Raw genomic sequence first — 27,742 nt, forward strand, 5'->3', positions numbered from 1 at the left:
CCTCAAGAGGCGGGTGGACAAACAAGAACCCACAAATTCTGACAAACTCCAAGCATTGATTATGCAAGATTATTGATTATGCAAGAAATTAATTGACAGCATGCCAGGGCGGATTGTAGAGGTCTTGAAAAAGAAGGGTCAACACTGCTAATATTGACTCTTTGCATCAACTTCATGTAATTATCAATAAAAGCCTTGGACACTTATGAAAGGCTTGTATTTATACTTCAGTATTCCATAGTAACCTCTGACAAAAATATCTAAAGACACTGAAGCAGCAAACTTTGTGTAAATGAATATTTGTTTCATTCTCAAAACTTTTGGCTACGACTGTACATATTACCTCGACTAACTGGTGCCCCAGCACATTGACTCTGTACTTGTACCCCCTCGCTATTTTACTGCTGCTCTTTAATTTTTAAAAACTTTTATTACATTCTTTTCATATTTTTGGGGCTATTTCTCTTAAAACTGCATTGTTGGTTAAGGGCTTGTAAGCAAGCATTTCACTGTAAAGTCTACACCTTACAGCGAATAAAATAAGATTTGACTATCCAACATATTTCACCAACATGATATATTTCTGAAATCCTCAAGATGTTTCCTAATCACAGAGGAAAAATGTTGATATCAGGCATGACACATGCACTTGTGTACACTGCGCCAAAACCATATTTTCAGTTAGCGTTTGGTTTCAGTTAGCGTGCCAGGTACCTCAAGATACGATATGTAGTGTGATTCTCAATTATTAGACCTAAATTGTACACCAATGACAATTCAATTATATCATCTTGAGGATTTCAGCAATATGTGTTAATGTTAGATACCGGTTACAGAAGACAGAAATGCAGTGTCCCACTTTTTCTGAAATCACCCTACTATAGATGGGTTAGCTGACAACTTCACGAAAATGAAGTGTACGCTTCAATGGGGAAGAAGTCAGAGTTGTGATTCTGGATGGCCAGATAGCTAGCAACAATGACAAAGAAAATGCCATGTAGGGAATCGTGACTCATTTCATCTCGTTTTAGATACCATGTCATTTTGACTGATTACATGTCAATGCAAATATGGCTTAAATTCACTAGCCAGCTAACCAACAACTTCAATGATGTATTTAAGAGACAAGTTCTCATTGTGCAAATATGTTTTCAATAAACATTGGAGACTAAATAGTTTACATGTCGTCAAAAATCTAAGCCAACCCAGCCTGTCTTGCCACAAAGTTGCGCAAGCGTCAGTTTTGTGGCGCAGCGGTCCAATGCACTGCATCTGTGCCAGAGGCGTCACTACAGACCCTGGTTTGATCCTGAAATGTATCACAACCGGCCGTGATTTGATTCCCATAGGGCGGCGCACCAATGGCCCAGCGTCGTTAGGGTTTGGCCGGGGTAGCTCGTCATTGTAAATAAGAATTTGTTCTTCACTGACTTGCCTGAAACGTTAAATGAAAAAAAACAAAAACACTTTAGCTACTTCAAAAAAATGACAATTACAAAATTGAAACCTAATATGGGAAACTTTATTTTTATGCACCAGTACATAGTATGCACATTTACGTCACAATGCATTATTTATGACAATTTTAGAACCTTAACATCAAAACAGCAAAAAAAAAATCACTGATCTTACCGTGTGCTCCGTGGGGTGCGCATCCTGTTTGAAGCTTGCTCTGCACTCTGATGCCACAATTTTAGGGCTTTCTGTATAGTGGTATAATGTTGGTGGGGTATTTCAGCCTGTAATGTCAATCCTGCATCACTATCATAAAAGGTTTGATCTTACATTAATTTTTTATTTCACCTTTATTTATACAGGTAAAACAATTAAGAACAAATTCTTATTTACAATGACCTGTCAAATATCAATAAACAAGTCTACTATAGAGATCTACAGCGCATTATGAAAGTTTTCAAACCTCTTGACTTTTTCCACATTGTTACGTTAAAGCTTTATTCTAGAAACAGGATAAAAAAAAATCCCCCTCAATCTACACACAATACCCCATAATGACAAAGTGAAAAAAATTGTTTTTAAAATGTTTGCAAATGTATTAAAAATAGAAAACAAAAATAACTTAATTACATAGCTTTTCAGACCCTTTGCTATGAGATGCTAAATTGAGCTCAGGTGCAGCCTGTTGCCATTGATCATCCTTGAGATGTTTCTACAACTTGGAGTCCACCTGTTGGTAAATGCATTTATATATATATTTGAGTGTTGGTACTTCACCCCTCCCCCCCCCCCCCCAATTCCGTGATATCCAAATTGGTAGTTAGTTACAGTCTTGTCCGTACGGAAGTTGCAGCGATGGGACTCGGCAGAGGTGAAGGTCGAGAGCCACGGGTCCGAAACAACTGCGCCAAGCCGCACTGCTTCTTGACACATGCTCGCTTAACCCAGAAGCACCAATGTGTCTGAAGAAACACCGTACAGCCGGTGACCGAAGTCAGCGCGCATGCGCCCGGCCGCCACAAGTCGCTAGAGTGCGATGGGACAAGGACATCCCAGCTGGCCAAACCCTCCCCTAACCTGGACGAAGTTGAGCCAATTGTGCGCCCTATCATGGGTCTCCCGGTAGCGGCACAGCCCAGGATCGAACGCAGATCTCTAGTGACGCCTCTAGTACTGCGATGCAGTGCCGTAGAGCACTGCACCACTCGGGAAGCCCTTGTGGTAAATTCAATTGATTGGACATGATTTGGAAAGGCACACCTGTCTCTGTAAGGTTCCACAGTTGACAGTGCATGTCAGTGCAAAAACCAATGAGATCAAAGGAATTGCACGTAGAGCTCTGAGACAGGATTGTGTCGAGACACAGATCTGAGGAATGGTATCAAAACATTTCTGCAGCATTGAAGGTCTCCAAGAACACATTGGCCTCCATGGAAGAAGTTTGGAACCACCAAGATTCCTCCTAGTGCTGGCTGCCAGGCCAAACTGAGCAATCGGGGAGAAAGGCCTTAGTCGGGGAGGTGACTAAGAACCCAATGGTGACTCTGACAGAGCTCCTCTGTGGAGATAGGAGAACCTTCCAAAAGTACAACAATCTCTGCAGCACTCCACCAATCAGGCCTTTATGGTAGAGTGGTCAGACGGAAGCCACTCAGTAAAAGGCACATGAAAACCCACTTGGAGTTTGCCAAAAGGCACGTAAAGGACTCAGACCACGAGAAACAATATTTTCTGGTCTGATGAAACGCTTTGGCCTGAATGCTAAGCCTTCACTTCTGGAGGAAACCTGGCACCATCCCTATGGTGAAGCATGGTGGTGGCAGCATCACGCTGTGGGGATGTTTTTAAGCGGCAGGGACTGGGAGATTGAGGGAAAGAGTAACAGAGAGTACAGAGATATCCTTGATGAAAACCTACTCCAGAGTGCTCAAGACCTCAAACTGGGGTGAAGGTTCACCTTCCAACAGGACAACGACCCTTAGCACACAGCCAAGACAACGCAGGAGTGGCTTCGGGACAAGTCTCAATATCCTCGAGTGGTCCAGCCAGAGCCCGGACTTGAAACCGATCGTATATATCTGGAGAGACCTGAAAATAGCTGTGTAGCGATGCTTCCCTTCCAACCTGACAGAGCTTGAGGATCTGCTGAGAAGAAAAATGGGAAAACTCCCCAAATACAGGTGTAAGAAGCTTGCAGCGTCATTTTCAAGAAGACTTGAAGCTATAATCACTTCCAAAAAGGTGCGTTAAACTGAGTAAAAAGGTCTGAATATTTATGTAAATGTCTTATTTTTTTAAAACTTTGCACACCCAAAAATATTTTGGGCTGTCATTATGGGGTACCGTGTGTAGTAGATTGAGGGAAAAACACTAATTCATTTTAGAATAAGCCTGAAAATTATCAAAATGTGGAAAAAAGTCAAAATGGTCTGAATACTTCCCGAATACACGGTACACACACAAAGAAAACACGAAAAGCAAAGCACATCCATATAAAACAAACATTCAGTAAAAAGTCCCTCTAACATCCACCTGAATTGCCCTAGAGCAGGGGTGTCAACTCAGTCCTCTGTAGCTCAATTGGTACGCCATGGCGTTTGCAATGCCAGGATTGAGGGTTTGATTCCCAGGACCACCTGTATGTAAAATACATTCACGCAAGACTAAATCGCTTTGGATTAAAGCATTTGCTAATAGGCATATTTTAATCCATGGAGGGTTTAGTGTCTGCAGGTCTTTCCTTTCAATTAAGCACTAGACAACCAGGTGCTAGAGGCACCAAATCCACCAACTTTATGAAAAATTTGAGATCACGAGGTACAAAAAAAACCTAAAAGCAGATTTACCGTAACTCTATGGAGATTGAAGGGATCTCCTGGGTTAGCCATCCCTGAGTCCGAGCTGAGATTTACTTCAAAGTGCATTTCAAGAAGACCATGGAGAGATGCTCAGCTATATAGAATTAATACTGATACTTTGTGCTCAAGAGGTAATCAGAGTCACATCTTTCAATGAGCAACTGATTTTAATTTGATCAGTAAGGTGTAACTGTTGACAAATAATTACATTAACATATATTGCTAAGAATGAGAGAGTAGTGTGCGTCTCTAACCCATGCCACCAGCACCAATGACAAACACACTAACCACTCTCCAATAAGGGATATGCCTAGGACATGTCCTTATTGGGCCAGTATAGCAAGGCCCTGTCCACAAGCAAACCCAAACCCTCGGCATTTGTGTAGACCTGAAACAGTCTAGGTGTAAATAATAGGGTGAATGCACTTAAGTAAATCTCAGCTCTGTTAAAAATACTCAAGAAAAACTATAACATTAAAAAACAGGGTTATATGCCCCACCAACATCAGACTACACAAAAATCCCTAAAATTGCTGAAATAAGTCATCGAAATCAGAGAACAGTCAGATTAACATAACTGACACAGAGACGGTGGTGTAGCAGGACGATAGGAATGCCGTGTACCAAGAGGTTGGGAGTTAATGGATCCGTGGTTAAAACATCAGAATCTCGATGGGCTCGGCCACAGTAACATGGGGTGACGTGTAAATGATGAAACAAATGTTTTGGAGAACGTTTCTTTGGGATCATCAGGCGACTTCCGGACAACTGACACATGTTCTGGCAAAGTTACAATGAAACGTGTCTAGAACATTCATATTTTAGAGTTTGCCATGTTCGGTGTATGTTTGGTGGGACATTTGAATATTCTCCCAACCCTTAGAAAACGTGTCTAGAACACATAGAATATTCAGTGAACATGGTAACCACGTTCTGCGTAAGTTCTGCTCGACATTAACGGAATGGTCTCTTGGAAACAGTCCCTGCACTTCACTGGAACATTCCTAAGAAAAACGGCAGACTCTTAAGGGAACTTCCTCTGAAGTTGTGGGAACGTTTGTTGTTAGCAGGGTTTTGAGAGGTGGAAAATGCATGCACCTATTCACCTGGTCCCCAGTGGTCCCATGGGCTGCTAACGCCCCTCTTTCTTTTTCTGCCTTATTCGTGTGCTGTTCTGTACCCTCAATAATGGCTTGAATAATAGGCTCGTTAGGAGTTTGTATTGCAGAGACCATGGCATGTTTTCTAAATATGAGATTATGACTGTACACTCCCAGTCAGTAGCCTTTTGGACGTACGGGCATTGATTTGGACAGCTAACGGGTTATTTGTTGAATGAACATAACCCTGATCAATCCATCCCGGCGTCTCATATTTGATTACAAAATTACTGTTATATTACAGCTGTTATGATCAGCACATTTCAGCAATAAGTAAGTCTATATTATGCAAATCACCTTGTCATCACTATCGCCATCTGTAAATGATCCAAAACGTTGTGACATGTAATTTGATTACTGCGCTAGTGTCAGCACATTGTTGCAAAATGATTTCATAGGATAGCTTCATGATCTAAAAAGCTGCAATGTTTGTAGTGCCACGCGTCGAGTCCTGCGCCAACAGTTAATCGAGTTGTTCCCCTAGTGCTGGCGCGCGCAATTGGCAGAAAGCCAACTGTGTTTTAATGTCTATGCAAACGCGCATAAAAAAAAGCCAGCTTTTTTTGTTTGAAAACGAGGTGAAATAAAATCACTATTCTGCCCTACAAAGCAAGAAAAAGACAGTAACTGCTCATAGTGTAGAACTGAGAAAGGTGGCGTTTATTTACCTTGTTTCGCAGTTACTGCTAACATGACCCTCACTTTGTCCAAAACACAAGAGGCAGGAAACTTGCCCGCATGTACTTCATGTAGAAAATAAATAAATACAAAAAAAAAAATCTTATTTGACCAGTTACTGCCTTTTTGCTCGGTAGAGCAGTATTGGTTGTGAATAGGCTACGCTGTGGTTGTCGAGTTGTTTTGTTCGCCCTGTTCAGATGTTTCATATGCATCCTTTAAAACAGATGTATAGGAACTCTTAACTTCTCACATCCAAAAAGAAAACTACCTTTATAACACATCTGGGAAAAAATTAAATAAAAAAATCACACCATTTCAATGGACCCAATTATCCAAAATACAGTAACGACATGACTAGAATGTGATGTATATAAAATAGCTGTAATATTCTAGCAAGTGAATGCTGCATAGTTAAACATGACTTCATTGTCAAAGGTGTGTGTATCATTTATAAAACAGATAAGAAAATTACATTTCATAACGGTTTAAAAGAAAAAAATAATAATATACACTGTCGGTTCAACTCACCACACTTATCCATTCCTTCCCGTATCAGTCAAGGGGTGGCCTATACTATGTGCAGTGTTAGACAAAACAAAACCAGATTTTTGGATGTTTAGGTAATACCCCCAGCATCCTCTTATGTAAACATATATTAAACATAAATATTTTTTCTTCTCCAATCTCAGAAAAGTATCCCAAACAAACCCAATCCTCCCAAACTGAGCACAGCCAAGACAAAGCACCGTCTCGATTTGAGATGTAACTGAAACTGTTTAAAACATGTACATGGAGGACAAAAGGACTAAGACTCTTGACGGCCGTTCACATTGGGTAGGCAATAAGTGGTCGAATCTCTGACCGGTGACCTCGGAGGGATCTTCTAGGCTTACCTCACCTCCTTGTCTATGATTGAGTCAACGTTCACCTCGAACCTCCGGTTGCTCTGGCTCAGTCAGAGGTCTTCCTGCTCTTTGACCAGCCAGACCCCATTTCTGGGCCTCTCCACAGAGTTTGTCCTCAGCCTCATCAGTCGTTTTCCTTTTCTGGTCCCTCATGCAAGGCATTCTGTTGCATTCCTTCAAAACCCGGTCGTTGTGCAGCGTGGCAGGAACAGGGACTCCAATGATATTGACTGGGCAAGGCACAAAGTTCACTTTCCTCAAAGTGACTGATTTTGCGGAGTTTCCGGTACCTTCCAAATGCAGTGCTTGTGTCCCTGTTAGAGATGGTGGCCGATGAGAGTTGGGCACCGTTACCTCTTCTGACCACACCTGTGTGGAACTGCAGTCTTGCTGTGTGGCCTGTAGAGGGTCCAATTATGTTTGTCAGTTTTATGTATGACTGCATCTGGACAGGCCCAACAGCCAATTCTGGTGGTTTTGAGAGGACCGTCTGTTTGAGAGACTCCTTTGACAGATTTGTCAAAAGAATCTTGGGTTGATTCTTCAGGACAACTTTCGCTGCTGCACTTAACAAAGCATAGTTGATTTCAGTGTTCTTGTCCAGGGGTTTTCGACTCTTCTTTCTGCCAGTCTTTTTAACCTTTGAGGCAGCAATGTCCAGAGTACTCTGCGTCTTTACGACAGGCCTGAGTACTGAAGTACAAGACCTGTAACCATAAACATCCTTACTTTTAAGAACAGTAGGCTTGTGACCTTCATCTTTGAGTCCTTTAATAAAAGTGGCCAGTTCCTTTTCACTGTCAAAAAGGTCTTCTGACATAGGACTGAATGCCTTCAGGGTCTCCAGTAGAGTAGTTTGGCCAGCTGAGCTGAATCGCGACCATGACAGGACAACCTTCTCTGCAGCTTCCTTACAATTCATGGCATATACCATGTGTTAGCATTGGCAATACTCACGTCCGAGATTAGCCCTGTGGGAAAGAAAAGTAAAATCAATTAGAAAATGTGCAGTGACTCCATACAAAAACTTCTGTAAATCATTGACATTCAAAAACTTGAATATGGGACATTTCAGGTTGCTGATTATGTAGGCTAACATTTGATTCGAAGTACCACAACAGACAAAAAGACATCACAGGGGGTATAAATCTGAAGCATCTTTTTAGAACTTCCACTCACCACCAAATGTGGTGATGAGCAGAAGTCCAGAGGGAGGAAAATGGAGAAAATCGTTCTAGATTAAACTTGGCTGACAATCGGTTAATTCTCAAGATTCAATCTCAACAGTTTTTGGTTCCTTATGCACTCTTTTTCCTGCATTAAAAAAAATGAATGCGACCACTATCTGACTTACTGAATTAATAAGGTGACTGGGCATCATATTTTGTAAGCTTTCTGCCGTGTTTGAGAAGTCAAAGCCCTTTGGATGAGTTCTGTACACCTGCCACCATTTGATCTTGAGTTCTGCGCCAAGCAGGCAGGCCCGTTGCCCTAGCAACTCCAGACACTGTGTACACATGCAGCTTCAGAGCCAGTACTGTTCTTCTGTCAGACAAGCATGCATTACCTTTGTACATTTTTACAAGCGAATGTGAAGGAGATTTAAAAATGAACTCAAAATACAGTAGCTCACACACGAATAACAGCTGGATAGCCTGTCTTTGTGCTCGTTAGCATATCTAGCTAGCAGCCTCCATGGAAATTCAACATTGTGCTAATTTTATTAGCATTCGGATAAGACGCTCAATGGTATTTGGCTGTTTTTAACTAACAAGTAGGTTAGTTAAAAAGGGATGAAGTGAAAATCTATAGGAGGATAGCGCTCCACGACGAGGGATCGGCATGACAGCAAGCTGTTCAATACTAGGCCATAATGACTGACGAGTGGTGTGGATTGGTATAGCTCGGCTCAGTCCCACAGTATGTTATCAATAGCAGTGTTTACGTTAGCCGGCAACTACCGGCTTTTGGCCGATAATACTAATAAAAAAAACATGAAGCTAATAAATAAATAAATAGCTGACCAAATTAACGGCTGCAGGGGCAGTATTGAGTAGCGTGGATGAAAGGTGCCCAGAGTAAACGGCATGCTCTTCAGTCCCAGTTACTAATATATGCATATTATTATTAGTATTGGATAGAAAACTCTAAAGTTTCTAAAACGGTTTGAATTATGTCTGAGTATAACAGAACTCATATGGCAGGCAAAAACCTGAGAAGTTCCAATTCCTGTTTGGATTTTTTCTGGGGGTGCCATATTTTCAACCACTCTCTCATTGAAAATACAGAGAAATATGGATGGGTTTTCACTTCCTACGGCTTCCACTAGATGTCAACAGTCAATAGAACTAAGTCTGATGACTAATGTGAAGGGGGGGGGGGGGGGAGGGGGAGGGTCGAAGGAGACAGAAATTAGTAATCACTGCCATGTGACCATGCATTCAACATACGCGTTCACGTGAGAGGCAGTTTGTTCCATCTCTCAATTGAAGTCAATGTAATTTTCCGGTTGGAACGTTATTCAAGATGTATGTTAACAACATTCTAAAGATTGATTCAGTACATCGTTTGACATGTTTCTACTGACTGTAACGGAACATTTGGACATTTCGTCACATTATAGTGGTCGTGCTTTGAGACTTTGGTTAGGGTGTTTGGTAAACAATTCGAAAGTAGCTAATTGGACATAAATAACGGACATTAACGAACAAATCAAGCATTTATTGTGGACCTGGGATTCCTAGGACTGCATTCTGATGAATTCATCTAAGGGAACATTTATCATGTATTTTCTGGTTTCTGTTGAGTCCAACATGGCGGCTAATTTGGCTATTCATCTGAGCTCAGTCTCAGATTATTGCATGGTTTATTTTTCCGTAAAGTTTTTTTGAAATCTGACAAAGCGGTTGCATTAAGGAGAGGTATATCTACAATTCCATGTGTATAACTTGTATTATCATCTATATTTATGATGAACTTGATGTTTTTGCAACTAGTGAATCTAACGCCTCAATGTAAACTCAGATTTTTTTATATAAATATTAACTTAATTAAACACATGCATGTATTGTGTAACGTGAAGTCCTATGAGGGTCATCTGATGAAAATAATCAAAGGTTAGTGATTAATTTGATCTCTATTCTGGTTTTTGTGAAAGCTATCTTTAGCTGGGAAAAATGGCTGTGGTTATTGTGGTTTTGTGGTGACCTAAATCGTTTGTAGTGCTTTCGCTGAAAAGCCTATTTGAAATCGGACACTGTGGTGGGATTAACAACAAGATTACCTTTAAAATGATATAAGATGTCTGAGGAATTTTAATTATGAGATTTCTGTTTTTTGAATTTGGCACCCTGCACTTCGACTAGCTGTTGTCATATCGATCCCGTTAACGGGACTGCAGCCATAAAAGGTTAACAGGGAGAAAATAAACATTTGCATTGCAAAATAATGTGTTTTATTAAAATTGGACATACCAGTGGATGTACAGTGGCTTCTGAAAGTATTCACACTGCTCGACTCTCTAGATGTTGTTACAGCCCAAATTTAAAGTGGATTCAATTTAGATTGGTCATCACTGGCCTACATACAATACCCCATGTCAAAGTGGAATTACGTTTTCCTAAAAGTTAATAAAAAGCGGAAATATCTTGAGTCAATAAGTATTCAAGCCCTTGGTTATGGGAAGCCTAAATAAGTTCAGGAGTAAAATTGTGCTTAAGTCACATGGACGTAGATTTTTGAATGACTACCTCAGCTCTGTACCCCACACACAATTATTTTTTAAAGTCCCTCAGAGCAGTGCATTTCAAAACAGATTTTTGCCACAAAGACCAGGGAGGTTGTCCAATGCCTTGCAAAGGACACCCATTGGTAGATGGGTAAAAATAAAATAAAAGCAGACATTGAACATCCCTTTGAGCACGGCAAAGTTATTAATTACACTTTGGATGGTGCATCAATAGACCCAGTCACAACAAAGATACAGGCGTCCTTCCAAACCCAGTTGCCGGAGAGAAAGGAAACCGCTCAGGGATTTCCCCATAAGGACAATGGTGACTTAAAAAAGTTAGTTTAACTTCTTGAGAATACAGGGGGTGCTGTTTCGCATTAGCATAATTGCCTCTACAGACTAAACTGCCTCTTATTCAATTATTGCTGTTACTATATGCATATAACCATATAGCATTGGATAGAAAACAAGCTATGGTTTCTAAAACCGTTCCAATTGAGTCTCTGAGTCAAACACAGGTCATTTCACAGCACTTTCCCTGAGCCAGAAAAAGATTGCAAGATGTGTATGCTCGCTTCAAAGCTCTGCCTATATATGGTCACGCGACCTATGACCCGAATGACACTTCCTTCTTCTTCCTCTGGGTGTCTGGAAGACGTCAGAGGAGAAATTTTTTGTTTATCTTGTACTGACGTGAAATAAGACCTATTTCTTTAGCGTGACCGACAACTTCCGGTTTCCTGAGATGCGCGTTTAGAGAAGCCATTGACTTTTGTTATGCTGACGTTACGGATGAAAACTATCTCCGTGTCGAAGTTTGTTTGATACATGTGACCATATCACCGTAATGTATGTTTTTTCAATATAGTTTAATCAGATTATTAGAATTTTTTCGGGAGTTTTGCCGTGTTCCGTTCTGTGAGTTTTTTAACTTTGGACAGAGCCGTGCTAGTCGACCAGTACCCAGGCTAAATGAAGAGGGAAAGTTGCCATTGTGAATGGATTGAACGACTCATCAGGACTAAGGACACCTTGATCAACATTCTGATGAAAGATCAGCAATAGTAAGACCCAATTTACGATGTTATTTCATATATCTGTCGTGCATGTGAACTGGTCGCGCGCGTCCAGCTGGTTTTGGCTGGCCTGGTTATGCTAATTAGCTAGTTATGCTAATTTCGCTATAAAACATTTAAAAAATCTGAAATATTGTTTGGATTCACCAGATGTTGGGCTTTCAATGTCTGTACGCTGTGTATTTTTTCTGAAATGTTTTAAGACAAGTAATTAGTTATATAACGTTGGTCTCTGTAATTGTTCTAGCTGCATCAGCACTATATCAGATTGCAGCTGCAATGTAGAACTGTGATTTATACCTGAAAAATGCACATTTAAAAAAAAAAAACTATGCTATACCATAAATATGTTATCAGACTGTCATCTTAAGAATTTTTTTGTTGGTTAGTGGCTATCAATATCTTAGTTTAGCCGAATTGGTGATAGCACCTGATGGAGTAAGAAACTGTTGGAGTAAGAAAATGGTGTCATTTTGCTAACGTGTTTAGCTAATAGATTTACATATTGTGTCTTCCCTGTAAAACATTTAAAAAATCTGAAATGGTGGTTTTATTCACAAGATCTGTGTCTTTCATTGGGTGTCTTGGACTTGTGATTTAATGATATTTAGATGCTACTATTTAATTGTGACCCTATGCTAGCGATGCTAATCAGTGTGGGGGGTGTGGGGGGTGCTCCCGGATCCGGGTTAGGTACTCTGTAGAGGTTAATGGCTGTGATGGGGGGGGGGAGATTAGGACGGATCAACATTGTAGTTACTCTACAATACTAACCTAAATGAACAGGTGGAAAGGAAGCCTTTACAGAATAAAAACATTCCAAAACATGCACCCCGTTTGCAATCTGGCACTAAAGTAAAACTGCAAGAAATGAACTACAAGTCCTGAATACAAAATGTTACGTTTGGGGCAAATCCAACACGTCACTGAGTACCACTTCACAACTTCCATGGTCATGGCTGCATCATGTTATGTGTATGAGCATCATTGGCTAAAAATAAAACTGAATAGCGCTAACCACAGGCAAAATCCAAGAGGAAAACCTGGTTCAGCCTGATTTCTAACAGAAACTGGGAGACAAATTCCCCTTTCAGCATGGCAATAACTAGGGTTGCACATTTTGTGGGAATATTCAGAGGTGGAAACTTTGTGGGAATTAACATAAATGCTAATTAATATTAAAACCATTTAAATGTAGATGTTTTTTGCATTGGATATATTTACCATATAATATGGATACAAACAACTTTTACCTTATCATAAGTAGACAATTGCAAATGATTAAATCCTTCCAATAGAAATAAAAACAATTTAGTACCGAAATGAACTTTTAATTAAATGATTTGACTTCATATGGGATGATTTCACTGAAGAACAAAAGGGATTATTGAATGATCCATCACATTTCCCAAAAACATTTTCAACATAAGATCATAGTCTAGAAAATAAAGCCTTATTTGTCTTCCTCTCAGGCTTCCATGTCTTCTCCTGGACCTCCTCAATGTCCACCACTTTCCAACCTGGTTGAGGATGGCTCTTTGTCAGGCTCAAAAATCCTCAAATTCGCCCAGATGCCCACCAATTTTTCAACCCTTGTATTGGTCAGCCTGTTGCGTGCTTTGGTGTGTGTGTCCCAAACAAGGACCAGTTGCGCTCTGAGGCGGCTGATGTTGGTGGGATTTGGAGGATGATGGAGGTAACAGGGGAAAGAGCCAGATCCACAAAGTCCCTTCCACCAGGTGGCTGATGAGATATGTTGGCACGACTGCCAAATTGCATCTCCATCCCAAAGCCCTTGCTTAGAAGTGTATTTCCCCAGACTGCCAAGAACCTTGCACCCATCCAGGCCAAGGTGGCGAGACACGATAGTAATGAAACCATAGGCCTTGTTGATTTCAGCACCAGACAGGATGCACATACCAGCATACTTGGGGTCCAACATATACGCTGCACCGTGTATGGGCTTCAGGCAGAAGTCTTCACGCTTTTTGATGCATTTCAGAACTGCAGTTTACTCTGCTTGGAGCAACAATGAAGTGGGCAGGGCAGTATGGATTTCTTCTCTTACATCTGCAAGCAGACTCTGAACATCAGACAGGATGGCATTGTCTCCCTCAATCCGTGCAATGGCTACTGCTATAGGTTTCAGGCTGCTTACCACTCTCCCAAAATACATCCAGGAGGATCCTCGACGGGGCTGTCCATATCATGTCTTGGAGACTCCTTCCCCTACAGAAGACTGTCAAACATGACAACACCACCCCAATAGGAGTTGCTGGGCAGCTTCAATGTGGTCCTCTTATTCGTCTCACTTTGCTTGGTGAAGTAGATTTCTGTTATAACTTGATGACCCTTCACATACCTAACCATTTCCTTGGCTCTCTTGTAGAGTAGAGTATCTATTGTGTTCAGTGCCATGTCCTTGAGGAGTAATTCAATGCATGCGCAGCTCAGCCAATGGGTGTGATGTGAGGGTAGGACTCCTCCACTTTAGACCAAACAGCCTTCATGGCCACAGCATTGTCTGTTACCAGTACAAATACCTTCTGTGGTCCAAGGTCATTGATGACTGCCTTCAGCTCACGTGCAATGTAGAGACTGGTGTGTGTTGCCCCTTGAATCTGTGCTCTTGTAGAATACTGGTTGAGGGAGTGGAGATGTAGTTAATTATTCCTTGCTCACAAACATTCAGCCACCCATCAGATTGCAATACAGTGTGCTTCCTCTATGATTTGCTTGACCTTCACTTGAATGCTGTTGAACTCTGCATCCAGCAAATTAGTAGATAAAGCATGTCTGGTTGGATGGGTATATGCTGGGTGAAGAACATTCACAAATCTCTTCCAATACACATTGCCTGTGAGCATCAGAGGTGAACCAGTTGCATACTCAGCTCGAGCAAGACATTCTTAAGCATTTCTCTGACTACATTCCTCCATTGAGTCAAATCAACTTCTGATTCCAGGAGGACCATGAGCTGTTGTTATCAATAAGATGTCCGATTCATGATTTTCACCTCCAATAGTAGAGGGACTTTTGTCAGAGGTTGCTTGTTGTGAGCCCAGAGGGAACTTTATGGACTTGGCCAGATGATTCTGCATATTTGTTGCACTCTTCACATAGGATTTGGCACAGTATTTTACAGCTTTTCCTTCTACATTAGCTGCAGTGAAATCTCTCCACACATCAGATAGTGCCTGTGGCATTTCCTAAATAGTTAAGCAGTTAGATTAAACTCCATAGTTAGAAAACTTTCGAAATTAAAACGGGTGAAATAAAACTCATCAGGTTCAAGCAAGCTAAAACCCACATGGTAGCAAAAAATACCTAGCAGAAATTGTTAAGTTAGAAATAATTTAAACACTGCTGTAGGCTACTATTTAGCAGTTAACTTCTCTAGGATAGGTGGCAGCATTCACATTTGGATGAAAAGCATGCCCAGAGAAAACTGCCTCCTACTCAGTCCCAGATGCGAATATATGCATATTAATATAGGATAGAAATCTGAAGCTTCTAAAACTGTTTGAATCATGTCTGTGACTAACAGAACTTATTTGGCAGGCAGAACCCCGAGGACAAACCATTCAGATTTATTTATTTTATTTTTTATGTCACTCTTTTCAATGTGTTTTCATTGGGAATCCAGATTTCTAAGGGACCTTCCTGCAGTTCCTATCGTGTCAGTCTTTAGAAATTGGTTGAGGTTTTTCCTTTGAGAAATGAAGTAGCCATGTTCAGAATGAGGCTCCAGTGAAGTGCACTGTTAGAGGCACGTGACAAGAAAGCATGCTACACATTGTTTTCCTCTGGTATTGAACACAGATCGACTTCAATTTTATCGATTATTTACGTTAAAAAAGACCTCAAGTTGTGTTACAAAATGTTTGGACAAAGCTTACAGTTTTTTAGTCATGTTGAGCTTGTTGGAACCAGTGTTTTTCTGGATCAAACGCGCCAAATAAATGGACATTTTGGATATATATATAGACGGAATTAATCGAACAAAAGGACCATTTGTGATGTTTATGGGACATATTGGAGTGCCAACAACAGAAGCTCGTCAAAGGTAAGGCATGAATTATATCTTTATTTCTGCGTTTTGTGTCGTGCCGGGAGGGTTGAAATATGATGGTCTGTGATTGTTAGCTGGGGTGCTATCCCCAGATAATAGCCTTGTTTGCTTTCGCCGTAAAGCATTTTTGAAATCTGACACGTTGGCTGGATTCACAACAAGTGTAGCTTTAATTTCGTATGTTGAACGTGATTTCATGAAATGTAAATATTTATAGTAATTTATTTGAATTTGGCACTCTGCATTTTCACTGGATGTTGGCCAGGTGGGACGTTACCGCCCCACATATCCCAGAGAAATTAACAAAAAATAATGTCTCAAAATATATATTCACCCCGCCCAGTATTGTAATCAAAACTTACCAGAAAGTATGTAGTCCGTGGCTTAGACAGTGTAGTAGTGTGGGCTCAATAGCATCTCATTAACTTCTTGAGAATACAGGGGGCGCTGTTTTCGCATTAGCATAATTTCCTCTACAGATTAAACTGCCTCTTATTCAATTATTGCTCTTACTATATGCATATAATTAATACCATTGGATAGAAAACAATCTATAGTTTCTAAAACCGTTTCAATTTTGTCTCTAAGTGAAACAGAAGTCATTTGACAGCACTTTCCCCGACCAAGAAGAAGAATGCAAGATGTGTATGCTCGCTTCAACGCTCTGCCTATATCTGGTCACGCCACCTATGACCCGAAACACACTTCATTCGTCTTCCTCTGGGTGTCAAGAGGACGTCAGAGGAGAAATGTTTTGTTTATCTTGTACTGACGTGAAATAGGACCTATTTATTTGGCGTGACCGACAACTTCCGGTTCTCTGAATCGCGCGATTTGTAGGTGTGATTGTCTTCTGTTTTGCTGCCGTTACGGATGAAAACTAACTCCGTCTCGAAGTTTGTTTGATACATGTGACCATATCATCTTAATGTATGTTTTTTCAATATAGTTTAATCAGATTATTTGAATTTTTTCGGGAGTTTTGCCGTGTTCCGTTCTGTGACTTTTTCTTTGGCCAGTCGACCAGTACATATGCTAAATGAAGAGGGAAAGTTGCCATTATGAATGGATTGAACGACTCATCAGGACTAAGGACACCTTGATCAACATTCTGATGAAAGATCAGCAATAGTAAGACCCAATTTACGATGTTATTTCATATATCTGTCGTGCATGTGAACTGGTCGGGGGCGCCCAGCTGGTTCTGGCTGGCGTGGCTATGCTAATTTAGCGCTACATTTTGTTTTCGCTATAAAACATTTAATAAATCAGAAATATTGTTTGGATTCACCAGATGTTGGGCTTTCAATATCTGTACACTCTGTATTTTTTCTGAAATGTTTTAAGACAAGTAATTAGTTATATGACGTTGGTCTCTAATTGTTCTGGCTGCGTCAGCACTATTTCAGATTGCAGCTGCAATGTAGAACTGTGATTTATACCTGAAAAATTCACATTTTTCAACAACAAAAAAATGCTATACCATAAATATGTTATCAGACTGTCATCTTATGAACTTGTTTCTTGGTTAGTGGCTATATATATTTTTATTTAGTCGAATTAGTGATAGCTACTGACGCAGGAAAAAAACTGTTGGAGTAAAAAAATTGTGTCTTTTGCTAACGTGTTTAGCTAATAGATTTACATATTGTGTCTTCCCTGTAAAACATTATAAAAATCTGAAATGGTGGCTTTATTCACAGGATCTGTATCTTTCATTAGGTGTCTTGGACTTGTGATTTAATGATATTTAGATGCTACTATTTAATTGTGACTTTATGCTAGCGATGCTAATCAGTGTGGGGGGGGGGGGGTGGGGGGTGCTCCCGGACCCGGGGTAGGTGCTCGGTAGAGGTTAATGTGAAAGATCTTGAGAATTAGCAGCACATGTTTCTTTATTTTACCAGGTAGGCTAGTTGAGAACAAGTTCTCATATGCAACTGCGACCTGGCCAAGATAAAGCATAGCAATTCGACACATACAACACAGTTACACACGGACTAAACACAACATACAGTCAATAATACAGTATAAAAAAGAACAAAGGCTATATACAGTGAGAGCAAATGAGGTAAGATAAGGGAGTTAAGGCAATAAATAGGCCATGGTGGTGAAGTAATTACAATATAGCAATTAAAACACTGGAATGGTAGACGTGCAGAAGATGAATGTGCAAGTAGAGATACTGGGATGCAAAGGAGCAAGATAGATAAATGCGGTATCGGGATGAGGTAGGTAGATAGCCCATCTGTAAACAGCCTATGTACAGGTGCAGTGAGCTATGAGCTGCTCTGACAGCTGGTGCTTAAAGCTAGTGAGGGAGATATGAGTCTCCAACCTCAGTGATGTTTGCAGTTCGTTCCAGTCAATGGCAGCAGAGAACTGGAAGGCGACCAAAGGAGGAATTGGCTTTGGGGCTGACCAGTGAGATATACCTGCTGGACCACGTGCTACGAGTGGGTGCTGCTATGGTGACCAGTAAGCTGAGAAGGCGGGGCTTTACCTAGCAGAGACTTGTAGATGACCTGGAGCCAGTGTGTTTGGCGACGAGTATGAAGCGAGAGCCAACCAATGAGAGCGTACAGGTCGCAGTGATGGGTAGTGTATGGGGCTTGTGACAAAACGGATGGCACTGTTACAACCTCCAACACTCTACTCAACAAATTGGATGCAATGTTAGATGACGTCGCCGAAGTCGAGGATCGGTAGGAACGTCAGTATTACGAGGGTGTGTTTGGCAGCATGAGTGAAGGATGCTTTGTTGCAATATAGGAAGCCAATTCTAGATTTAATTTTGGATTGGAGATGCTTAATGTGAGTCTGGAAGGCGAGTTTACAGTCTAACCAGACACCTAGGTATTTGTAGTTGTCCACATATTCTGAGTCAGAGCCATCCAAAGTAGTGATTGGATGGGCGGGCAGGTGCGGGCAATGATCGATTGAATAGCATGCATTTAGTTTGACTTGCATTTAAGAGCAGTCAGAGGCCACGGAAGGAGAGTTGTATGGCGTTGAAGCTCATCTGCAGGTTGGTTAACAGTGTCCAAAGACGGGCCAGAAGTATACAGAATGGTGTCGACTGCATAGAGGTGGATCAGAGACTCACCAGCAGCAAGAATGACATCATTGATGTATACAGAGAAGAGAGTCGGCCCAAGAATTGAACCCTGTGGCAATCCCATAAGCAGCAAGAGGTCCGGACAACAGACCCTCCGATTTGACACACTGAACTCGATCAGAGAAGTAGTTGGTAAACCAGGCAAGGCAATCATTTAAAAATATCAAGGCTGTTGAGTCTGCCAATAAGAATGTGGTGATTGACAGTCGAAAGCCTTGGCCAGGTCGATGAATACAGCTGCACAGTCATGTCTCTTATCGATGTCGGTTAAGATATCGTTTAGGACCTCGAGCGTGGCTGAGGTGCACCCATGACCAGCTTTGAAACGACATTGCATAGTGGAGAAGGTACGGTGGTATTTGAAATGGTCGGTAATCTGTTAATTTGGCTTATGAAGACCGTAGAAAAGGCAGGGTAGAGTAGATATAGGTCTGTAGCAGTTTGGGTCAAGAGTGTCCCCCCCCTTTGAAGAGGGGGATGACCGCGGCAGCTTTCCAATCTTTGGCAATCTCAGACGATACGAAAGAGAGGATGAACAGGCTTAGTAATAGGGTTTGCAATAATTTCGGCAGATCATTTTAGAAAGAGAGGGTTCAGATTGTCTAGCACAGCTGATTTGTAGGGGTCCAGATTCTGCAGCTCTTTCAGAACATCAGCCATCTGGATTTGGGTGAAGGAAAAATGGTGGGGGCTTGGGCGGGTTGATGTGGAGGGTGCCGGGCAGTTGACCGGGGTAGGGGTAGCCAGGTGGAAAGCATGGCCAGCCGTAGAGAAATGCTTATTGAAATTCTCAATTATAGTTGATTTATCGGTGGTAACAGTGTTTCCTAGCCTCAGAGAAGTGGGCAGCTGGGAGGAGGTGCTCTTATTCTCCATGGACTTTACAGTGTCCAAGAACTGAGTGTACTACAGGATGGAAGTTTGTTTGAAAAAAAAAAGCTAGCCTTAGCTTTCCTAACTGCCTGTGTATATTTCTTCCCAACTTCCCTGAAAAGTTGCATATCACGGGAGCCAGTTGATGCTAATGTAGAACGCCACAGGATGTTTTTGTGCTGGTCAAGGGCAGACAGGTCTGGAGTGAACCAAGGGCTATATCTATTCCTGGTTAAAAAAAAATGTAATGGAGCATGCTTATTTAAGATGGTGAGGACGGCATTTAAAAAAAAATAATAAGCAGGCATCCTCTACTGACGGGATGAGGTCAATGTCATTCCAGGATGGCCAGGTCGATTAGAAAGGCCTGCTCGCAGAAGTGTTTTAGGGAGCGTTTTGACAGTGATGAGTGGTCATTTGATTGCAGACCCATTACGGATGCAAGCAATGAGGCAGTGATCGCTGAGATATTGATTGAAAACAGCAGAGGTGTATTTGGAGGGCGAATTAGTTAGGATGATATCTATGAGGAAGCCCGTGTTTACGGATTTGGGGTTGTACCTGGTAGGTTCTTTGACAATTTGTGTGAGATTGAGGGCATCAAGTTTAGATTGTAGGATGGCCGGGGTGTTAAGCATGTCCCAGTTTAGTTCACCTAGTAGCACGAGCTCAGATAGATTGGGGGCAATCAATTAATATATGGTGTCGAGGGCACAGCTGGGGGCAGATTGTGGTCTATAGCAAGCGGCAACGGTGAGAGACTTTTTTCTGGAAAGGTGCATTTTTAGAAGTAGAAGCTCGAATTGTTTGGGTACAGACATGGATAGTAAAGACAGAACTCTACAGGCCATCTTTGCAGTACATTGCAACACCGCCCCCTTTGGCAGTTCTATCTTGGCGGAAAATGTTATAGCTAGGGATGAAGATTTCAGGGTTTTTGGTATCTGAGCTAAAGCAGTGAGTAAAACAAACTTAAGGAGTAGACTTCTAACGTTAACATGCATGAAACCAAGGCTTTTACAGTTACAGAAGTCAACAAATGTGAGCACCTGGGGAGTGGAGCTAGGCACTGCAGGGCCTGGATTAACCTCTACATCACCAGACGAAAAGTAGGATAAGGGTACGGCTAAAGGCTATACGAACGGGCCGTCTAGCACGTTCGGAACAGAGTAAAAGGAGCAGGTTTCTGGGCACGATAGCATAGATTCAAGGCATAGTGTACAGACAAAGGTAAGGTAGAACGTTTTTACATTGGAGGTAAACCTAGGCATTGCGTAATGAGAGATATAGTCTCTAGAGAGGTTTAAACCAGGTGCTGTCATCGCTTATGTAGGTGGTGGAACCACATGGTTGGTTAAGGAATATTGAGCAGGGCTAGCAGCTCTACAGTGAAATAAGACCGTAATAACTAACCAGGACCGTAACGGACAAGGCATATTGATACTAGAGAGGCATGCGTAGCCAAGTTATCATATGGGTCCAGTGAGTGGTTGGGCTGGCTGGGGACACGGCGATTCAGACAGTTAGCAGACCGGGGCTCTAGCAAGCTAGCAGACCGGGGCTCTAGCAAGCTAGCAGAAGGGCCTTCGGAGGACGTCGCAATGGAGGAAAGTCTGTTTTTTCCTCCTCGCACGGTGACGTCGATAGACCAGTCGTGGATTAGTAGGGTTCCAAGTAGCTCTAGATCGCTAGCAGGCCGCTGTTAGCAGAATGGGCCTTCAATGGACGTCGCGCCTGAGGGGCCTGTTGGAATCCTCGGGCAGACTATTCCAGTCGTAGAGGATCGGCTGGGTTCCGTGCCCCATACCGGCAGTAGAAGGGGTCCGGATATTGTTGCCCAGGAGTGGGCTTCGGTGGTAGCCCAGGAGCCCTAGCTTCGGGCTAATTGGTGCTTGCGCCAGGATGGAAATGCTAGCCAGGAGTTGTCACCCGGGATTGCGGTTAGCTAGTTGTGAAGATCCAGATGAAAAGGTGATGGAGAATGCACTGTGCATGCAGAGGGTTAACAATTTCATGGAATTGTGTTTAGTTTAACCAAAATATGCCTAGACCTAATTGAATCATGCCTCCCATTCAAGTGCAGGCAATCAGCGCAATTAACCCAGCACTTTACACAATGTGACCTGTAGGCAGTATACATTATAAACACAAATGAATCCTGAATGTTTAATTTCATATTACGAGGCATGTCTTACCTTGCTTCAAAGTAGTCTACAGGCAAAATCTGACCTGGAAACAGATAATTATTTTATAAATACTTAATAGGCTACAAGTGAGTTTAGTTTGGGAAAGCTTACAACTTACCCTACCATTTATACTGCTCTGCGTGCCAGTAATGATTTTCATATGCACATTTGTGGAAAAGTTTAGTTTTAATACGGTTTTTGCTTCTCATAATCAGTGGCATCTGGTTAAATCAAAAACCTGACTTAAAATGAGAAGAATCTAAAAGTTACTGCAAGAGCAGCCTCTGCCATATGGACACATTGATGGCTAAAGAAATGAAACTCAGTCTATTAGGCCAATGCAGTGATAGGCCTAGAACTTCCATTGCTCTTTCATGCCGAGGATTGGTGATTCTTCGAATGATTTCTCAAATAGTTTACTGTGAGGAACTATAGTTAATAGACCATTAGCAATGGATGTTTAAAACACTTTCCTACATTTCCGCGCAGCAGGCCAGGTACTTCTACGCTTGCTCAGTTTACGCTTGCTCAGACGCACGTGCTCGCCCACCATTATAAGGACAGAGAAAACAAACATGCTCATTGCTCACATGGAGCACTCCAACATTTACAAATCTCATAAACGGTTAGTGAAATAAACCAAAACTTGTTTCCCACCAGTGTAGCAGGTTGCGTACTCTGCAAACACACCCAGAATGGTACATTAACAATAAATAGATTATCAGAAATTAATGTAACCAAATGACTGAGAATAACAGTTCATATTTACTACTGGTGACATTTATTTTAAATTTGATCAAAAAGGGAAAATCGCACAAGAATTTGCGAAAGACAGCGGAGCCATTCTGGAGGGAGACTCGCCTAGATCCTCGCCACACCCCTACCCTTGTCTCAACATTTTATATTCTACGCAGGAAACAGTTCACATATTTTAGAAGCTTTTCACTGACAGACGCAACTCAGATAGGCTTCCTGCCACGCGCACTGCCCAAATTGCAGCCTTACCAAACAGGTTTGTGATTTGAAACAACCCACAGTATAAAGAAGCTAATGATCCTCGATTCCTCTGTAGCTAAGTCACTCTTTCTGTTAAAGTATTTTATTTCTGTATAGAGAGGAATAATATAATTAGCAAATTTAATTCAATTTACTTCCTGATTGGACCCACCGCTACACAATTTCTCTCCTGTTCTTTTGATTTTCATAACTCTTTCATTGTCCAAAAGCCAAAATCCCAGTCATATTAGCAACTATCCTAGTTATTGCATCTTTAGCTTCCCCCTCTAAGTTTAAGAGGTTTTTATCCCAGTCCCATGAAACTGCTATCAGCTGTGCCGTTTAGAAATGCATTTTGGTTCATGTTTGAAAAGTGTTTTATTGGCTGCATGTTCTGTTAAGATGCATTACCATAATTTAAAGGCGATTTGTCATTCTGCGCAGTGTAGGTGGATGCCCTAATGCGTTATGCCCTAAAGCATATGGGTCTCATAAAGTTCTCAAATGGAAGGTAAATTTAAATCTTCCCGGTCACGTTGTCTGATGCCACTGATCAGTGACAATGGCTGGCTGCTATTTAAGTGACAAGACTGCGACCCCCAGCGCATGACAAAATGAACAGTACAAAACCAAAATATATGGATCTGTTTTAAGCAATTGATCGTGTTGACTAAACATTTATACTAACGTCACCAATGTGGTAAAAAGGATGTGTAATAACCCCAAATTGATGTGGTCAAACAATCCGCTTGTGTAATGTACACTGAACCAAAAACAAACATGAAACAATAAGATTTTACTGAGTTGGGAGTTCATTAAAAAATTAAATAAGTCCATTGAAATCAACTCATTAGGCACTAATCTGTGGATTTCATGACTGGGAATACAGATATGGATCGGTTGGTAAGAGTGTGGATCAGAAAACCAGTCCGTATCTGGTGTGACCATTTGCCTAACGCAGCGCGACATCTCCCTCGTTGATCAGGCTGTTGATTATGGCCTGAAGAATGTTGTCCCACTCCTCTAACGGCCGTGCTAAGTTGCTGGATATTGGGCGCATGGTCAATCTGACATTTACATTGGCCATGCAGCATTTACGGTGATATGGCCTCAGCAGAAGTCAGGGCATTCATTCATACTTCTTGCGCTTGATGGAGCTGTTGTCAAGTGAGTTTGTCTTCTACAGGATGTATCGCCGAATATATTTAGCAGTTGCGAATAGACTGGACGGTAACATTGCTCCCGTGAACCAACAAACTTAGTCCATCCCGTTTTGAAAATAATGTCTTCCAGGATGGGAACAGGGAAGTATGGCTCCCGTCAAAGCGGTTTATAACGAATCCAAGGTCGTTTCCAATGGGAAGCAATTAGTCATAGTGGGCCAAACAAGCAAGGAGGGAGCGGAGCCAAGCACGAGCTAGCGAGATCTTATTGGCGCTTTCGCACATATTTCCGTAAGGGACCACCTACTCTGAAATGTGCAATAAAGCAATTCAACCATGCACTCCTAAACAACTACATTTTTGGAAACCTTGGCAAGAAGTGAAGTCTACAAAAAAACGTAGTCCCCTGTTCATAAAAGACAGTAGTTTTCGGAACAGAAAACTGTATTGAGATCAAATGTTTCATTGATGAACACATTTGCAGAACGTCAGCCAAAATTAATCTTGTGCCATCTTCTTGGAAAACCAAGCGGATGCTTCACACTTAACTTCTTATGGCTTGGGTGCAGTATTTCGACGTCTGGATGAGAAGCGTGCCCAAAGTAAACTGCCGGTCACTCGGCCCAGAAGCTAGGATATGCATACAAATTGGTAGATTTGGATAGAAAACACTAAAGTTTCCAAAACTGTTAAAATAATGTCTGAGTATAACAGAACTGATATGGCAGGCAAAAACCTGAGGAAAATCCATACAGGAAGTGGGAGTTTTTTTTATGTGGGTATTTTCAATTGAATGACTATAGAGTATCTAATGGGTTATGACCCAGATCCCATGTCTTCCACTAGATGTCAACAGTCTTTAGACATTGTTTCAGGCTTTTTTTCTAAAAAAATGAAGAAGAATGAGACCTCTGTCAATGTACTGTAGAATCATGCAGTGCTGGTTTGCGCACGTGACCGAGTGCACACCCTTCGTTGTTTATCCTTTGCGGTTTGACAACCTGGGAATTAAATATAAACATTGTTTGACATTGACGAACTTTACCGGTACTATTAGGATGCATTCATCTGCATGTTTTGACCGCCTTTGAGCCAGTGGATTACTGAACAAAACCGTTTTTGGGATATAAAAGAGGGACTTTATTGAAAAAAATGATCATTTGTGTAGCTGGGACTCTTGTGACTGCAACCATATGAAGATCTTCAAAGTGATACATTTTTAACGCCATTTCTGACTTTTGTAATTCCTTTACTTGTAAAATGTTTGTATGCTTTTGTAAGCAGGGCGCTGTCCTCAGCTAATCGCATGGTATGCTTTTGCCATAAAGCCTTTTTGAAATCTGACAAAGCGACTGGATTAACAAGAAGTTAATCTTTAAGCCGATGTATAACACTTGTATTTTTTATGAATGTTCATTATGACTATTTCTGTATTTTAAATTTGGCGCTCTGCAATTTCACCGGATGTTGTCGAGGTGGGTCGCTAGCGGAACGCCTGCGCCAGAAAGGTTAACATCCAGGGAAATGTCTCTGTGGTGAAGTCTTTACAAAGCATCAACCTAGATATCCTGCAATCTCCTGGCAGATAAGAACCTTGTTGAGACAAGTCCCATAGCTCTACTGAACGACATCTACTTGCGTGATTGTGCCATCAGCGAAACACAAAGGCCACAATTACTACAAAACATGACATACATTTTTTGATCAGATCGCAAGCTCAATTAAAAACGGCATCATTGGTTTTACTCTCCTGTCACGAAAAAGCAAAAATAGAGCTATAGTGCATCATGTCTGAAACACCCCCTCATCTCTTATGTAGGGAGACAGGAAAAAACGAATTGTGTCTTGCGGTGAAGTTTCCTTTAATAAAAAAAATGTCCATCACCATTATCAGACCACTTACGACGTCCCATACCCTTGCCTGATTTATTTAAGAACAAATTCTTATTTATTATGCCGGCCTACACTGGCCAAACCCGGACAACACTGGTCGCCGCCCTATGGGACTCCCAATCATAGCTGGTTGTGATACAGCCTGGTTTCAAACCGGGGTGTCTGTAGTGATGCTTCAAGCACAGAGATGCAGTGGTCTAAGACACCTTCCTACATTGTCCGAAAATGTCTGAAAATGCTGGTGGAAAATAGTGTTTCCTTAAAAGGGAAACTACACTGCATTTGTTTTACTACGACAGTACATATTTTTCAAGTCCCCCCTAGCGGCTCGCCATAAACGCTATGCCTTTGCAGCCTGGACGGGTAATGCTTTATTTATGTATGAGCCGCCCATGGTACACGTGAATTACCGGGAATGCACTTCAATCCAAGACAATAGTGCAGATCTAGCGGCCACTATCGACTGCCTAGGCTACACGAGTTGTCCCATCCCCCTCCAGCTAGGCATTATTCGGGAAACACTTTTCACGCCACTTTGATAACTACCGAGTTGACTTTTTCGCAGCAGGTTATTAAAATTGACGTAGCATGTTAGGAGACTGAGGTTATGGTTATAAAAGGGTTATCGAAAATACTATTCTAACCTGCTACTAAAATCACTTCGTATCAAAGCGGAGTGAGAAGCTTGTGTCCCGGAATTATTCTGCACTTTGAGTTTAGGTTGTGTGTGTCACAATACCTATCAATTTACCCACTTTTGCAGTAAAATATTTTTAAACAGCCAACCATTTCATAAAATGGGAGACAAGTTAAAAATCATGGTTGTGTTTTGTTCCACCTCGGGTAGTTACATTAGGGGCATCAACAACAACAAAAAAGAGTGTAGAGCCGGCCTTGCCACTACGCACTAGCCTATAAACATTTTTGCGATATAGAGAGTAAACAGACGTGAATTCAGTCACATTAGTTAGTTAGATAAGTAGATGCCCCATTACTCATTCGATTATTTGAGTAGTTAGCTAACGGGTACTCCCAACAGCGGGGGAAAAAAGTAATAAACATTAGCTACAAACAAAGTGGATAGCCGGTTAGTAGCATTGTTCGGCTGGCCAGAGAAGAGGCAGGGCATTTGAAACACGAGTCGACGTAGCTAAAGTTAGCTAGCTAGTTAGCCGTTACGTTTGAGGCCAGACCCCCCAAAAAGCCTTACATTCCTGACTCGAGGAACAAGAGAACACAATGCCGTATTGACAAACCGGCTGGTAACGTTCGTCAAAGCCAGCTAACGTTAGCTATTTAAACACCTATGCTATCATGGCTTGCTATCCTTTCCCCCCCATATCATAGTTTGTGTAACGTTACCTTCTTGTGCAAACCGCTGCTCCCTTGCGCCGATAACTCCGATCAAATTCGAACAGGTAGACTTTGTTTAAAAATATTAAAGGGAACTGCACTCACGCCTCCTCATCAAATACTGCTTTGACAGGTAGAAATCTATTCAAGCCTTGTCAAAGTAAAATGGCAACTGATAGGGGTGTTTCAGGTTTTAAGAACTGAAAGAGAAGACGGGCGGAGT

The 27,742-nt window shown here is 41.6% G+C and overlaps 1 pseudogene; it reads right to left on the minus strand.

Moving 5' to 3' along the window:
• Positions 1-1,500: 1,500 nt before the first annotated feature.
• On the minus strand, positions 1,501-27,742 carry LOC129830453 (uncharacterized; annotated as a pseudogene).

The sequence above is a fragment of the Salvelinus fontinalis genome, chromosome 31, assembly GCF_029448725.1.
Source record: "Salvelinus fontinalis isolate EN_2023a chromosome 31, ASM2944872v1, whole genome shotgun sequence".
NCBI lineage: Eukaryota > Metazoa > Chordata > Actinopteri > Salmoniformes > Salmonidae > Salvelinus > Salvelinus fontinalis.